Source organism: Bos indicus, chromosome 11 (genome assembly GCF_029378745.1).
Source record: "Bos indicus isolate NIAB-ARS_2022 breed Sahiwal x Tharparkar chromosome 11, NIAB-ARS_B.indTharparkar_mat_pri_1.0, whole genome shotgun sequence".
NCBI classification, from domain to species: Eukaryota; Metazoa; Chordata; class Mammalia; order Artiodactyla; family Bovidae; genus Bos; species Bos indicus.
Window position 1 is genome coordinate 26,281,411 of NC_091770.1, and position 13,209 is coordinate 26,294,619.

General features: G+C 41.4%; 1 protein-coding gene across 6 annotated transcripts in view; it reads left to right on the top strand.

Moving 5' to 3' along the window:
• The first annotated feature begins 8,937 nt into the window (after nt 1–8,937).
• PPM1B (protein phosphatase, Mg2+/Mn2+ dependent 1B) overlaps nt 8,938–13,209 on the top strand; it is a 108,918-nt gene continuing 104,646 nt past the window's right edge. For 3 of the 6 annotated variants that reach the window (XM_070798579.1, XM_019970078.2, XM_070798581.1), the window contains exon 1: nt 8,939–9,378. The gene's annotated coding sequence lies outside the window, so the exon portion shown is untranslated. Of the gene's footprint in view, nt 9,379–13,209 lie in introns of all 6 variants that reach the window. The other 3 variants (XM_070798580.1, XM_019970079.2, XM_070798582.1) reach the window with 2 other exon arrangements.

Consider the following 13,209-nt stretch of genomic DNA (forward strand, 5'->3'; position numbering starts at 1 on the left):
AAGCAAAGGACAGTGCTAGCAAGAAGCAAAAGATGAAGTTGGCAGAAACGTATAGTTTATTGTAAAAAGAAAACAAAGCATAACAAAGCAAATGAATAATGTAAATGAATTTGGGCATGAATGCTCAATTGCTTACATAAGTGGCTGATATTAGCATTTTCCACAGCCAAGCATGTTTAAACATTTTGTAGTTTTGCAGAATTTATATCACTGGGCTCCAAGGAAAAAGTGTTTCTGATACCTCCCACTGTGTTGTAACCATAATCTCAATCATCTCTTGTGCATGACACTCACTTTAAAACACAAAAGCCCATCTGGCTCTGAGGCAGCCAGCTTTGGCCTCCAAGGCTGTGCGGATTGCATGCAGGATGGTGATAGCATGATCAACTTCCTCTCTTAAAAGGAAGTGGGGCAGGGGGTTGGGGAGAGGGGAGCTGGGCCAACCTCTGCAGAGTGGTGCCAAGGAAAGGGAAAACATCCAGTGAACTACTTGAGATGCCCCAAATTTAATTCATTAAGTAATTACTGAGTATCTACAGTGTACAATGTACAACCAAAGAAATAAATCTTCTCGCTGAACTGGAGATTACTATCTCAGCAGGGGTTATTATTATTCCCCATACCATTTTTTTTTTTTTTTTTGGACAAAGCATTCCTTTGGTGAATCCTGTGGGATCCCTTCCTAGGACAATGTTCTAAAACATGTAAAATAAAGTTCATAAGATTTCAAAGGAAACAATTATATTGAAATAGTCATCAAAGTATTAAAGAAACTAAATTTGTAATACAGTAATATGTATGCCCTTACTTTAACAAGATCTAGTGGTGAGTCTAATAATTCCTGTAATTTTAAAATAACATTGATTGTATATGTTGAGAGCTTTGTAACAACTTAAATGTGATATTAAAAATATCAGCAATCTCTGATGACTACAAACTCACAGGTATTACTGCTGCTCCTGTGGTTTGTCGTCTACATTCATTAAGAAAGAAATGCTAAATTTCAGTTCAGATCAGATCAGGAGCTCAGTCGTGTCCGACTCTTTGAGACCCCATGAATCGCAGCATGCCAGGCCTCCCTGTCCATCAGTCCAACTCCCGGAGTTCACTGAGACTCACGTCCATCAAGTCAGTGATGCCATCCAGCCATCTCATCCTCTGTCGTCCCCTTCTCCTCTTGCCCCCAATCCCTCCCAGCATCAGAGTCTTTTCCAATGAGTCAACTCTTCGCATGAGGTGGCCAAAGTACTGGAGTTTCAGCTTTAGCATCATTCCTTCCAAACAAATCCCAGGGCTGATCTCCTTCAGAATGGACTGGTTGGATCTCCTTGCAGTCCATGGGACTCTCAAGAGTCTTCTCCAACACCACAGTTCAAAAGCATCAATTCTTCGGCGCTCAGCCTTCTTCACAGTCCAACTCTCTCATCCATACATGACCACAGGAAAAACCATAGCCTTGACTAGACGAACCTTTGTTGGCAAAGTAATGTCTCTGCTTTTGAATATGCTATCTAGGTTGGTCATAACTTTCCTTCCAAGGAGTAAGCATCTTTTAATTTCATGGCTGCAGTCACCATCTGTAGTGATTTTGGAGCCCAGACGTTAATAAAAATAACTAATTTTCCCCCCTCCAGGTTCATAAACCTGTGAATTGAATCTCCTTGGACTTTGTGGACCTCAGGTTAAGAACTTCTCATTGGGGGTGTGTGTGTGTGTGTGCGTGCGCACATGTGCTCAAACACGCCCTTCAGACAGAGTAGCATGTTGGAACAATAAATTACCTAAATAATTAAAATATGAGATAGAATAGGATAAGTAGTCTAGGATTGCAGGAGCAAAGCACTACGGGGAATCAATAGGGAGAGGAAATCTGAAAAGGCCTAAAAATAGGTGAAGGGGAAGAAAAGAGAGGGGAGATAAGGGAGGAAGGCATTTTACCTTCTCAGTCATCTTTTTCGTCTTCCCATCCTCTTCCTTAGCTCATTATACTGACTACAGTTGAACTGGCTTTTGGAGTTAGCCCTAGGTGGAATATGATTTAGAGTAGCTCTCAGTTTGGTCTCACTATCTCTTGGCCCTCATAAATTATTGAGTACCCAAAGAGCTTTGTCTCTGTGGGTTATATCTATGAACATTTATTGTACAGAAATTAAAATTGAGAAATTTAAAAATATCAATTTATACGTTCACGTAAATAGCACTTTTGGTGACACATCACTTTTATTTTATTTTCACTGTTATTATTCCTATAATAACAAAAATATTAGTGAGGAAGGGGACATTGTCTTATATTTTTGCAAATCTTTTTCAACTCTGGCTTAATAAAAGCGGGTTGGAGTCTGCCTTTGCTTTTGCATTCACTGTGTTGCAATAGCACCTGTCATATAGCCCCTGGAAAGCTCCACTGTATTCTCGTGAAAGAATGAGTAAAACAGGCAGATAATATCTTAATATCATTGTGAAAATGGTTTTGACCGTGTTGATCTTCAGGGGCCTGAGACCTTACTTTGAGATCTTTGAGTTAAGGATTTCTTCTGACATTTTTCTTCTTTGTTTTACAATTTGAATTTTCTTCAACTATGGAAAAAGACAAGTTCTATAACTAGAAATAAATGATATGCATGTACTTGTTGTGTTTAAATATATGTGTTGGATATCTCTTGTTGCCCCTCCAGATGTCCAGCTGTCCCTCCATTTCTCCATCTTATTCTGTGACCTACATGGATAATGTCAAGAGGCTCTAGTTGGGCTTGGCCCATGGGTAGCACCTGTGGGAGATCAAAGGGTGGGAGGAGAATGGGGTTGGGGTACTCGAAGAGGGCTCACTTGGTCCTTCACCACAGGTCAGACCCTCTGCATACAATGCTTTCCAGGTTCCTACTCTTATCCCTTCAGGCACAGAGGTGCTGCCATGTTTCCCTATTACTAGCCTGAGGGGATTAGATTTTATGATTTATCTCTACCCTGCCTGCACCTTTGAAAACATTCCCTTTATTACACTCTCCTCAAAATTCCTAATTTGGGTGCACCATCTGTTTCTTCCCAGACTCTGACTAATGCAAGCTATGAGAGTTACATGACCTTAAGGATAAACTTCAGTTAAAGTATTACCCATGGCATCCAACCCACCTGATTTTTAATGGAAATTAGAAAGCTCTGAAGCCCTGGTGTCTCAGAGTCTAAGGTCTTTAATGGCTTGGGAAAGAGAGGGCTGGGTGCCTTGACAACCTACTGACGTCTGCAGAGATTTCTTGGTTTTGTCTCTGCTTGATTTTACTTTCATCTGTGCATAGATAAAACAGAAACATAGCTGCAAAACTATTTATAAATGCTCTGGGCAGCAGTGTGCCCATGCCAGGCAATAGATCATGATTAGCCTGAATCAGTGGTTCTCAAAAATGTGGTCCCTGGATTGGCAGCAGTGGCATCTCGGGGGCTCTTGTTAGAAAGGCATATTCTGAGGCCCTACCTGGGACCTACTGTGTCAGAAACTTTAGGGGTCGGGCCAAACAATCTGTATTTTAACAAGTCCTCCAAGGGATTTAGATACTTGTAAAGTTTAAGAACCTCTACTCTAATCAACTCTGACATCACAGTTCTCTAATTTCCTGGCCTCCCTTGTACTTGGGGGTGGTCATGTAACTCCCTCACACCCTACTGCCTTCAACTTGGGCATCTTACTCTGAAGACATGGGAACCATCTTGTGATCTTGGGGCAATAAGACCATTGTAGAAAAACTGACCCTGACATCACTGCTCACCTCCAAAGTTCTTCTGTGAAAAAAATGCCACCCCACACCCTCCAGTCATTTAAGCCTCTGTTTAAGTTTTCTGCTAGTTGTAGTTAAACATTTCTAACCAACACAATATGGTTTTCGGAAAAGACTTTTTCCCCTCATGATGATAAGAATTGTAAACAATATTTTAATAGTAAAATAAGTGTTAAGTATGGGGTAGAGGGCAAAATTCTCTGGATTTTAAAGATAATTTTTAGCACATGTAGCCCAATTCTTGCTAAATTCCCAGATACCTTGGGATAAAAGAGCCTCAGTATTAAGAAGTCCTTCTCTGAAATTGTTTGAGAAACACTTTCAACAGAAACAATATTGTGGATTCATGAAAGTCAGGGTTGAACATTTCTAAGGAAGTGGCAGCGGTCAATAAAAGGGAAAACTTGTTTTCCTACTCTTACCACACTTCTGACACCAAATGTGTGGGTTGTTTTCCTTATGTTATACAATTCTGACACTAACTACCCGGAGTTAGCACAGATCCCACAGGTTTCAAGGTTTTGTACCACAGGTTTCAAGGTTTAGTCCCACAAGAACCACCTCGACTTCAGGGGCTAGTCATCAGTTCCAGGTTGTGACCTGTACTTCTAACTGATTAGGTATAAATCAGGAGTTCCCACCACCCCCTCCTTGGGTTTGATACTTTTCTAGAGGAGCTCACAGAACTCAGCTCACAGGGAAACACTATCACCTGCTTTTGATAAAGGATAAAACTCAGAAACAGCCAGAGGCTTCCCTGGTGGTCCAGTGCTTCCGATTCCGTGCTTCCAATGCAGGGTACATGGATTCTATTCCTGGTGAGGGAACTAAGATGTCACATGCTTCTTGGCGAGGCTAAAAAAAAAACAAACAAAAAAAAACAGAAACAAAACTCAGGAAGCCAAACGGAAGAGATTCATAGGACAAGCTACGTGAGAAGGGTGTGAACTTCCATGCCCTCGCAGGGCTCTGTGTTCACCAACCCAGATACTTGCCAAAACTTGTCATTGAGGGTTTTATGGGGGCTTCATTATGTAGGCAGGATTGATTAATTCATTAGCCACTGGTGATTAAGCCCATTTCCAGCTCCTCTCCCCTCACCAGAGGCCAAGTCGAAAGTTCTAACCTTCTCATTACATGGTTGATTCCTCCAGCAACCAGCCCCCACTCTCTAGGAACTACCTCATTAGCTTAAATTCAGGTAGGGTTCAAAGGGGCTTATTATGAATCACAAAAAATTCTCTTGACACCCCTATCAAGAAACTACAAAAGTTTTAGAAGTGCTGTGCCAGAAACCAGGGATAAAGACCGAATATATAATTATTATAACCACAATATCAGTTAATAAATTCCATAAGCAGCAATATGCATCATCTACCATAGTACATGATTCACAGTGAATGGTTAGTAAATATTTGTAGAGTGGAGCTGGTGAATTTTTTCTTAAGTGAAGAAAACAGGTTTATTAGTGGAACATTTATTTTCAGTGGTTAAGAAGGGAGTGGGTCAGATGAGACTACTTGAAGTATGACACTGACGCTTGTTGTCGGAAACTACAGTATCTGCATATAAGAGGCACATAAATATGCTGAGTGAATAAATGAAATTTCTTCTAAATTTCTCCTAAAAATTCTTTATAGAGAATTTCTTTCTCTATAAAAATTCTTATTCAACTGTGACAAGCATTACATTAGGTGCTATTATGTACCATATCCCATTTAATCTTTAAAAGTCATGTGGAGTAGGCAGCACTGGATTACCAAGGGTGGGCTTAGAGTACCAGCAAAACTAGGGCATCCAATTTGTTTGGAGAAAATTGATACCTGATGTCTTATTTAAAAAAGAACTTGAGAGTACTACAGTCAACATTGGAAAAATCGGGACCTTTTCTACATTACGTTTAGCATTATTTCTATTTAAAATTATGTACTGGGGAGTGCTTTGTATTACTAAGAGTGCCCAAAACTCTTCATCTGACTCTGGAAGAAGATGTTATGATTCCTATATTACAGAAAAATAAACCGAGGCTTGTTTACTAGCTGAAGAGCTCAGTTACTAGCTGAAGCCACATAGCTAGTTTTTAACAGAGCCCACTGTGATGATATGCAATGACACATTATATGTTAACGATGATACACACCAATTTTGTAAATCTTCTTGGACCTTCCCTATTGGTTTAGTTTTTTAACTAAATAAAGTATGTAACAAAGTAAACTTAAAATCTTTTTGATCCTTGTTGTACTCTCAGCACCTAGAAGAGTATTCAGTACATCCTTATTTTTAAAGTACATCCTTATTCCTGATTGAAAGAAGGAATGATGGACAATCATCAGCCCACCTAAATGACTGTGCTTTGTATTAATTTCTAGGCCAACCAAGGGAAAGTGAGAAGGAAATCAAGCAGACCAAGAAAATTCTCTGATGACCCTGCTTGGATTCTCAAGACAAGGGTCCCGAGATGTCTCCACTTGTAGGATCTTTAGCATGATTCCTATTTTGGAAGCTGGGATCCTAGATTCCCTTACCCCTGTATAAGGCATGTCAGGCAAAGGAGTATTATCTAAAGAAATAGATTCTATAAATCATTTAAGAAATATTTCCTGAGAACCCATACTGATCCCATACTGATAATGAGGGGGACAAGAAAAAGGCAAAATCTAAATGGGCTACTTCTTTGTTTCTTATTATTTTTCTTCCCAACATGCAAACGTAGGGAAACTGAGTTTTAACTTACAGTATTTACATTACCTATGATACCTCAATCACTGGAGTGCATAAAAACTACGTGTGAGAATTGTTTAAAAATTCACTTGTCTTATCCCCTGGGTCCCTGCTATTAGAGATGTGAGTGGACCCAGGAATCTGCTCCCCAGGTGATTCTGATGCTGGTGGTCTAGCCATCATGCTGTATGAAACACTATCCTTACACAAACTTGAGTAGATTAAGCAATCTGAATGGCAATCAAGCCTTTATTTCTGCTCTCCTCACAACAGCCAGGACAATCACCCTATTCTTAAATCTGCCCTTCTCCCCAAAACACTGACAGCACCTGAGTAACATTGTTTTGGGTCTTAGCTTAACTGTCTGCCCAAACCAATTTACACCAAAGTATGAACGAAGGTTAAATTCTCTTTCAGGGCATTTTCATTGCGAAAAAAAAAAAAGGCAACTTAAGGTATTAGAATGTCTTCATCACATTTTAATTTTCTTTTTGTTGGGGGTGGGGAAGGAGCAGAGAATCCCATGGACAGAATCCTATAGACATGTGAAAAGGGACCTGGAGAATCCCAGGGACAGAGCCTGGTGGGCTACGGTTCATAGTGTCATAAAGAGTCAGACACGACTGAAGTGACTTAGCACGCACGAATGCACCTTTTAGTCTAATTCAGTTGCTGGAAGAATTATGTCCACTTCTCTGATCCTCTTATTGAATCATTCATTCTAGATTCATCCTGCATTAAGCCTTCCTCCGTAAATTTACAGGAAAGATCCTTTTGGTCATCACCGTCTCTATCATGTTTCAGTTACAGCAAGCATCATCTTATAGTTTATTTTTGTACTTCAGCTCTACGTACAGGGCCTGACAAGTAGCAGGCGTTCAATAACCGTGGAGCGAACGAATGTCAAAGACTAGGCCAAGAGTTTCTAAAATCAATGTTGACTAAGAAACAAAACAAGGAAATGCTAAGGGCTGAATGCCAGGTAGTGCGGAAGGAATAAAAATAACCCCTAACAGCACAGAGGGAGAAGGCGATGGCACCCCACTCCAGTACTCTTGCCTGGAAAATCCCATGGATGGAGGAGCCTGGTGGGCTGCAGTCCATGGGGTCGCTAAGAGTCGGACACGACTGAGCGACTTCACTTTCACTTTTCACTTTCATGCATTGGAGAAGGAAATGGCAACCCACTCCAGTGTTCTTGCCTGGAGAATCCCAGGGACGGGGGAGCCTGATGGGCTGCCGTCTATGGTGTCGCAGAGTCGGACACGACTGAAGCGACTTAGCAGCAGCAGCAGCAGCAGCAGCAACAGCACAGAATCCTTCCGAAAGAATCACCTGTCTCATTTTCTTACATCGCTTTTTGGCCTCTCCAGACACCCCAATTTCCCGCTCTCTAACTCCTTTTCTTCCCTTATGGGGCCAGGTCAGGCAGGTAGTCCAGTGCAGCTGCTTTGATTGGTCGGCGATGATTTCATTGTTAGGGAACATCCGGGCCTTTCTCCTCCCCGCACCACCTCCCTCAGAGCCCTGCCTTCTGAGTTTCCCTCTCCCGCGTGCGCCCCACCCGCTGGCTAAAGCAAAACAACCGCCTCTCCTTGGATCGCTTCTTGTCCTCGCCTGCGCCATCCTCCTCGTTTCTACGTCTAAGAGAGGCGTTTATATCTTCCAATGAGGGCCTAGTAGGACTTTGTTTGCCAATCAGCAGCGAACCCCCTGCAAATCCGGGTGGGACTAGGCCTCCACACCTATAATTGGACAGCCCATTGGCTCCTTTATGGCGTTTGGTTTTACGCAAGGCTTAGAGGTCAAAAATAAAGGGGCACGGTCCTCACAGAACGAAAAGGCTCCGCACAGACTTTCTGGGTTTGACCGTTTTGGAGGACTAGCCAATCGCTTTTCGAATACTTCCCCGCCTTTTGCGCGTTTATTTAAAAAAAGCCGGTGTGACGGACTTGGAAATTGGTTTCGTGATAGACATGTAAAGAAAGCCAATGATTGAAAGTTCGGACCACCATTTGGACCAATAAGAAAAGTGAATCGCTAGGGTCTGGGCTCTGAGAGGCAGAGCGCAGGTGGGCGTTACTTGATTGACGACGGTCTCTACTTATGGCTGTTAGGGTGGGTTGGTCCCTGACATCTGGGCGGCATAGCAGAGGCGGGGCTGAATGAAGTAAAGGGTAATGAAGGGTTGGGTCTCACTCAGTGGGCGGTGTTTGATGGATAGCTGACCTTGCCAATTGAAGATGGTCACTTGTGTCCAATGGGAAACTAAGGACCCAGGGGCGGGGCCCTGTGGGCGGGGAAAACTAAGGACGGAGGTACTGGGGCTGCCGGACTGGGTGGGCTGTGATTGACGGGCCGGCCAGCCAACCGACTTCAGTGAGAGGCCGCGTGGCGTCCCAATGGGTGGGAATGGGGGCGGGGCTCTCCGAGGGGCGGGGAAGGACAGGGTGCGGGGAGGGGGTTGCAGAAGGAGCGGAGCGGCTGCTGCTCAATGGCGGAAAAGCCGCCGGTGCTCTGACCGCCTCGTCCCCCTAGCAGTTGCGGGGGAGTTTCCTGCCGGCGCGGCTGGAGTCTCTGTTTCTCAGGGTTTGGTGGCTGGAAGATGCTCCAGAGAGACGAGGCTGCGGCGGAGGAGGTGGCGGCGGCCGAATCGGCAGCGGCGCTAGGGTGGAGAGAAGGCGGCAGCGGCGGCGGCGGCGGCGTGCGGGGCCCGAGGGTGTAAACAGCCCCGGAGGCGGCGGAGGCGGTGGCCTAGACCCCGAGCGGGAAGCGGCGGCTGAGGCAGGGTCGCGCCTCCGTTGGAAGCCTGGGCTGAGTGCAGCAGGGGGGCTCTGCGGCGGTCGCGAGCGGACGCCCTAGACCTCGCCTCCCTCCCTCGCCCCAGGTAAGGCCGCTGGGCGACCCGCCGAAGGGGAAACGGCTCGCGGGCGCCGCGGAGGCCCCGGACCGTTTTCGGGGTGCCGTCGAGCCTCGGCTGGGATCTCTGCCCGCCTAATCCTCGCCTCTTTTCTTGGGCCGCGGAGCCCGGGGGAGCGGTATGCCGGGCCTGGCTCCTGGCTAGGCCCCTTCCCCAGCCGCCGCCTCCGCGCTCGGCCGAGGTTGGGAGAGGCTCGGGGCCGGGAATTTTAGTTTGCTTCAACGTCTGAAAGTAAACTGCTTGTTCCTGTTCTCTGCGAGCATCTCTATCATCTGAAAGCACTGAGACTACTCCAGGCCTTAACTCGTTCCTTCCTGGTGCATGCCTATATGAAAACACTACCTTTTCCCATTTGTTTCCTCATTAGCTTCTGCCCTCTGCGCTCCACTTCACTTCCTTGTTAAATCTTCTTTCTCGCTCTTCTGTCTCTGCGTCTCACCACCTTCTTTTTCATTAGTGACTTTAAATCGTTTCTCTTTCTCTTCTCAGCCGACTCCGGGCTTCCTTCCCTGCCCTTCCCAGCAGTCCTTTTCGGATGTCTGTCTTTTTACCAGTAAAGCTACTATCGTCAGTATTCCAAATCCACCAGAGTGCCATTAAGAATAGACTCACCAGTTTTAAGCGGCAGATCAGTTTTTTAATTAACTGAGCCTAATATCCTTTTTAAAAAATAGTGTTATTAAATGCAGAGTGTGGAAATAGCCCTGAAGTTATTTTAAAAATGAAGAGCTCAGTGAGTGTTGTAAGAGTTATTTCATTTTTCAAGTTGCATGACCTCCAATGTCAGATTGACTAGCTCTAGAACATTTGCCCATTTTAAGCGTTTAATAGAGACTCACATTCATCAGTATTCAAGTTGGCTTAAAAACAACTTGGAAACTTTAGAGAGAAGACATAACAACAACTAGGAAGCTGTTTTGATGAAGGCACTGCTAACTACCTTTTAAAATAGGCTCTACATGTTTAATGTATCAAAATAAAGTTGGCGGGAGTCTTGTAAAAAGGATTATTTAGGAATTTGAGTAGTCTCAGTGTTATGTAGCTATTTTAGGAGAAACATTCTTTTTCGGTTAACAATCGTTTACAACTCCTGTGATGTGAGAATTACCGAGGTTTATTGCGGGATTAACACAGGAACTCATTTTATTTGCGCTACTGCGTGGATGTAGAAGTGGTAAGTTGTTCAGGGTAGATAGTGCAAGCCAGTATGTTCCAGTGGATGGAAAAGTATGCCACCAACACTGAATGTTAATAGACATTATTTAATTTACTTTTTCTGTTGGGCAATAGCAAAGTTACTGTTGTTGGCCTACTTTTAAATAGTGCATCTCTAAATAAATAGTGAGGCAGGTTATTCTAATTATTATTATAGTAGTCTTTTCCAAGTGTACAGCCTTCTAAAAAATACAGCTAAAATTACACTATTGAATGGTGGTAATTTATTAAAGGAATAATTTTGTAGGCTTCTTGAATGGACAATGGTTTCAATAGCACTTTTATTTAGTATTTTAACAGATTTTGTTAGTCAACAGATTTTCAGGGATAATCCTGATTTTTACTGTGCTGCTTTCTCTCAGTGGCTTCTTTGTCTATTTTTTTTTAATGGTCGTTTGTATTTTCTCATCATTTATTTTTGCTCTCATAAAGTCTTACACAGTTTCTGCAGTGTTTCTTTATGTTGCATTGTCAATATGGAATAGTATTTTTGTTTGATCTTTCATAACCATTAAGATTTCCCCAGTTTCTTGGACATTATCCTTTCGATTTGTTCATGTTGTGATTCTTCTTTTAAATGTGACCAACAGAGCTTTAAACACCTGTTTTCTTATACTGGGTGTCTGATTTTCTGTAAAGACTTGAGGAATAAGTGAAAGCCTTTTCAGTTTGTCTGCTAGGTCAGTAAATACTATTTTATGTTAGTAATTCACATATAATTATCAAATCCCTTAAGAATACATCATTTAAAGAAGTGGGATAGTGTCTAAAATAAGAACACCTCGTTCACAATTTGACAAGGTCAGAAAAAGTGGCTCTCATTGACAGTTTATTTTCTTACACAATTTTTTTAATGGAGTCCTTTGAATTAAAATGTTGTGTGGATAGACTCTCTGTTGGCATTTGTGGAAGAGTAGAATTTGCCATTGGATTGTTTAGCAATCATAGTGTTTCATTAAAAATGGGCTGAGCCTATAATGGAAGAATGGCACACATGTCCTTGTAGGTGGATTGGTAAACATTTATTACACATGATGCTGGCAGTGAATGTTCCCCTTAACACAGACACACACACACACATTGGTGTTAGTTACACATTTTGTCTACATTATATGAATATTTGTATACTATGTGTAATTATTTAGAAATATTTTTTGACATCTAACGTAGAAAGTAATAAAATAGTATGATCCTAACTCTACAGTAGTCCTTCATAAGATATTAATAGCATGAATAAAATTAATTTATTAAAATTCATAGTATTTTACTTTTTTGTGAAATATGACTTTCACAGTTCACTGATTTTAAGAAGAAATTAGTTGACAAAAAACTGACAGTTTCAGAGTTCTAAGAGTTACAAGTTTCTCAAATTACAAAATTTTCAAGTAATACTTGGTTGAAAATTACAGGGAGCAGTAAGGATTTGGGAGAATATGGATTTTCAATGATTTTTTCACATTATAACTGATTCTTTTAATTTTTCTTTAGTGAGCTAATTTCAGAATTTGGATTGAAACTAAATACTGAATTTATTTTAGCAACAAAGTTTTTTTTTTTTAGAATATATTATATATTCTACCAGAATTGTGAATTAGGAGGATTGATTAATTGGGGATTTGAGATAAGATTCCTGGAAATTGAGAAAACCCCCGAAGTGTAATCTAGATTACCGTCCATCTTGCTGTCCTGTACTCAAACTCAACAGTCAAGGTAAAATATTGTAGATTAGGAAGTATTGATTTTTATAGTTTTTGCTTTGATTATCATAAAATTTATAGAATGACAGAGGTTGTCCTCAGCTTCTAGCAGCTGACCTCACAAGTATAGGTGAAGAAAAAGATACATGGAGTTCAATATCCATTTTATTTTATTCTTGTTTTAGGTGGTGATACTTCTTTATATCAAAACACTGATTTAAAATAAAATAACTTTCAGTGTTTTAAACTAATTTAAGTATGCTAATGTCTCTGATTAGCCATTTTGGAATCTTTTTTCAAGTGAAATATTTCTAAGGTGATTTAACCTCCTTGTGTGTATTTGACTTGAGTTACACTTTTCGGCGTTTTCTCTGGTTTGTCCCCAAACCACCACCGTTTAGAATGATTTGATCAAGTAGTCGAATCAGTGTTATAAAAATAAGTCTTCACTGAATTCTTGCTAAAATTACAAAACTTTCAAAAATGTAGTCTGTCTACTGTAGTTTCATTTATCAGACTTTATGATTTTGAGATTTAGTTTTTAATATCATCTAGCAACCTAGGAAACAAGTACATATGGTTGCTTATACCTTTTTTTTTTTCAAGTTTTCAGAGTGTTTTATTTGTACCCGTAATGTTAATAACAGACATAAACATTTTGCTCTGAATTGTGGTTAAGTCATGATACAGAGTTTCTCAAGTTTTTTTCTTTTTCTGCAGCTAGCTCCTGACCACACCTTCTATACCATAACAGATGTGCACTTCATAATAAGTTATTTAACTTTGGAACCCAGTAGTTTAACAGTCAAGTGTAGCGTTTAACTTCTTATAATTAAACATTTAATTGGTTTGTAACATTTAAAGCATAGTTTGCTGATTTAAAGCT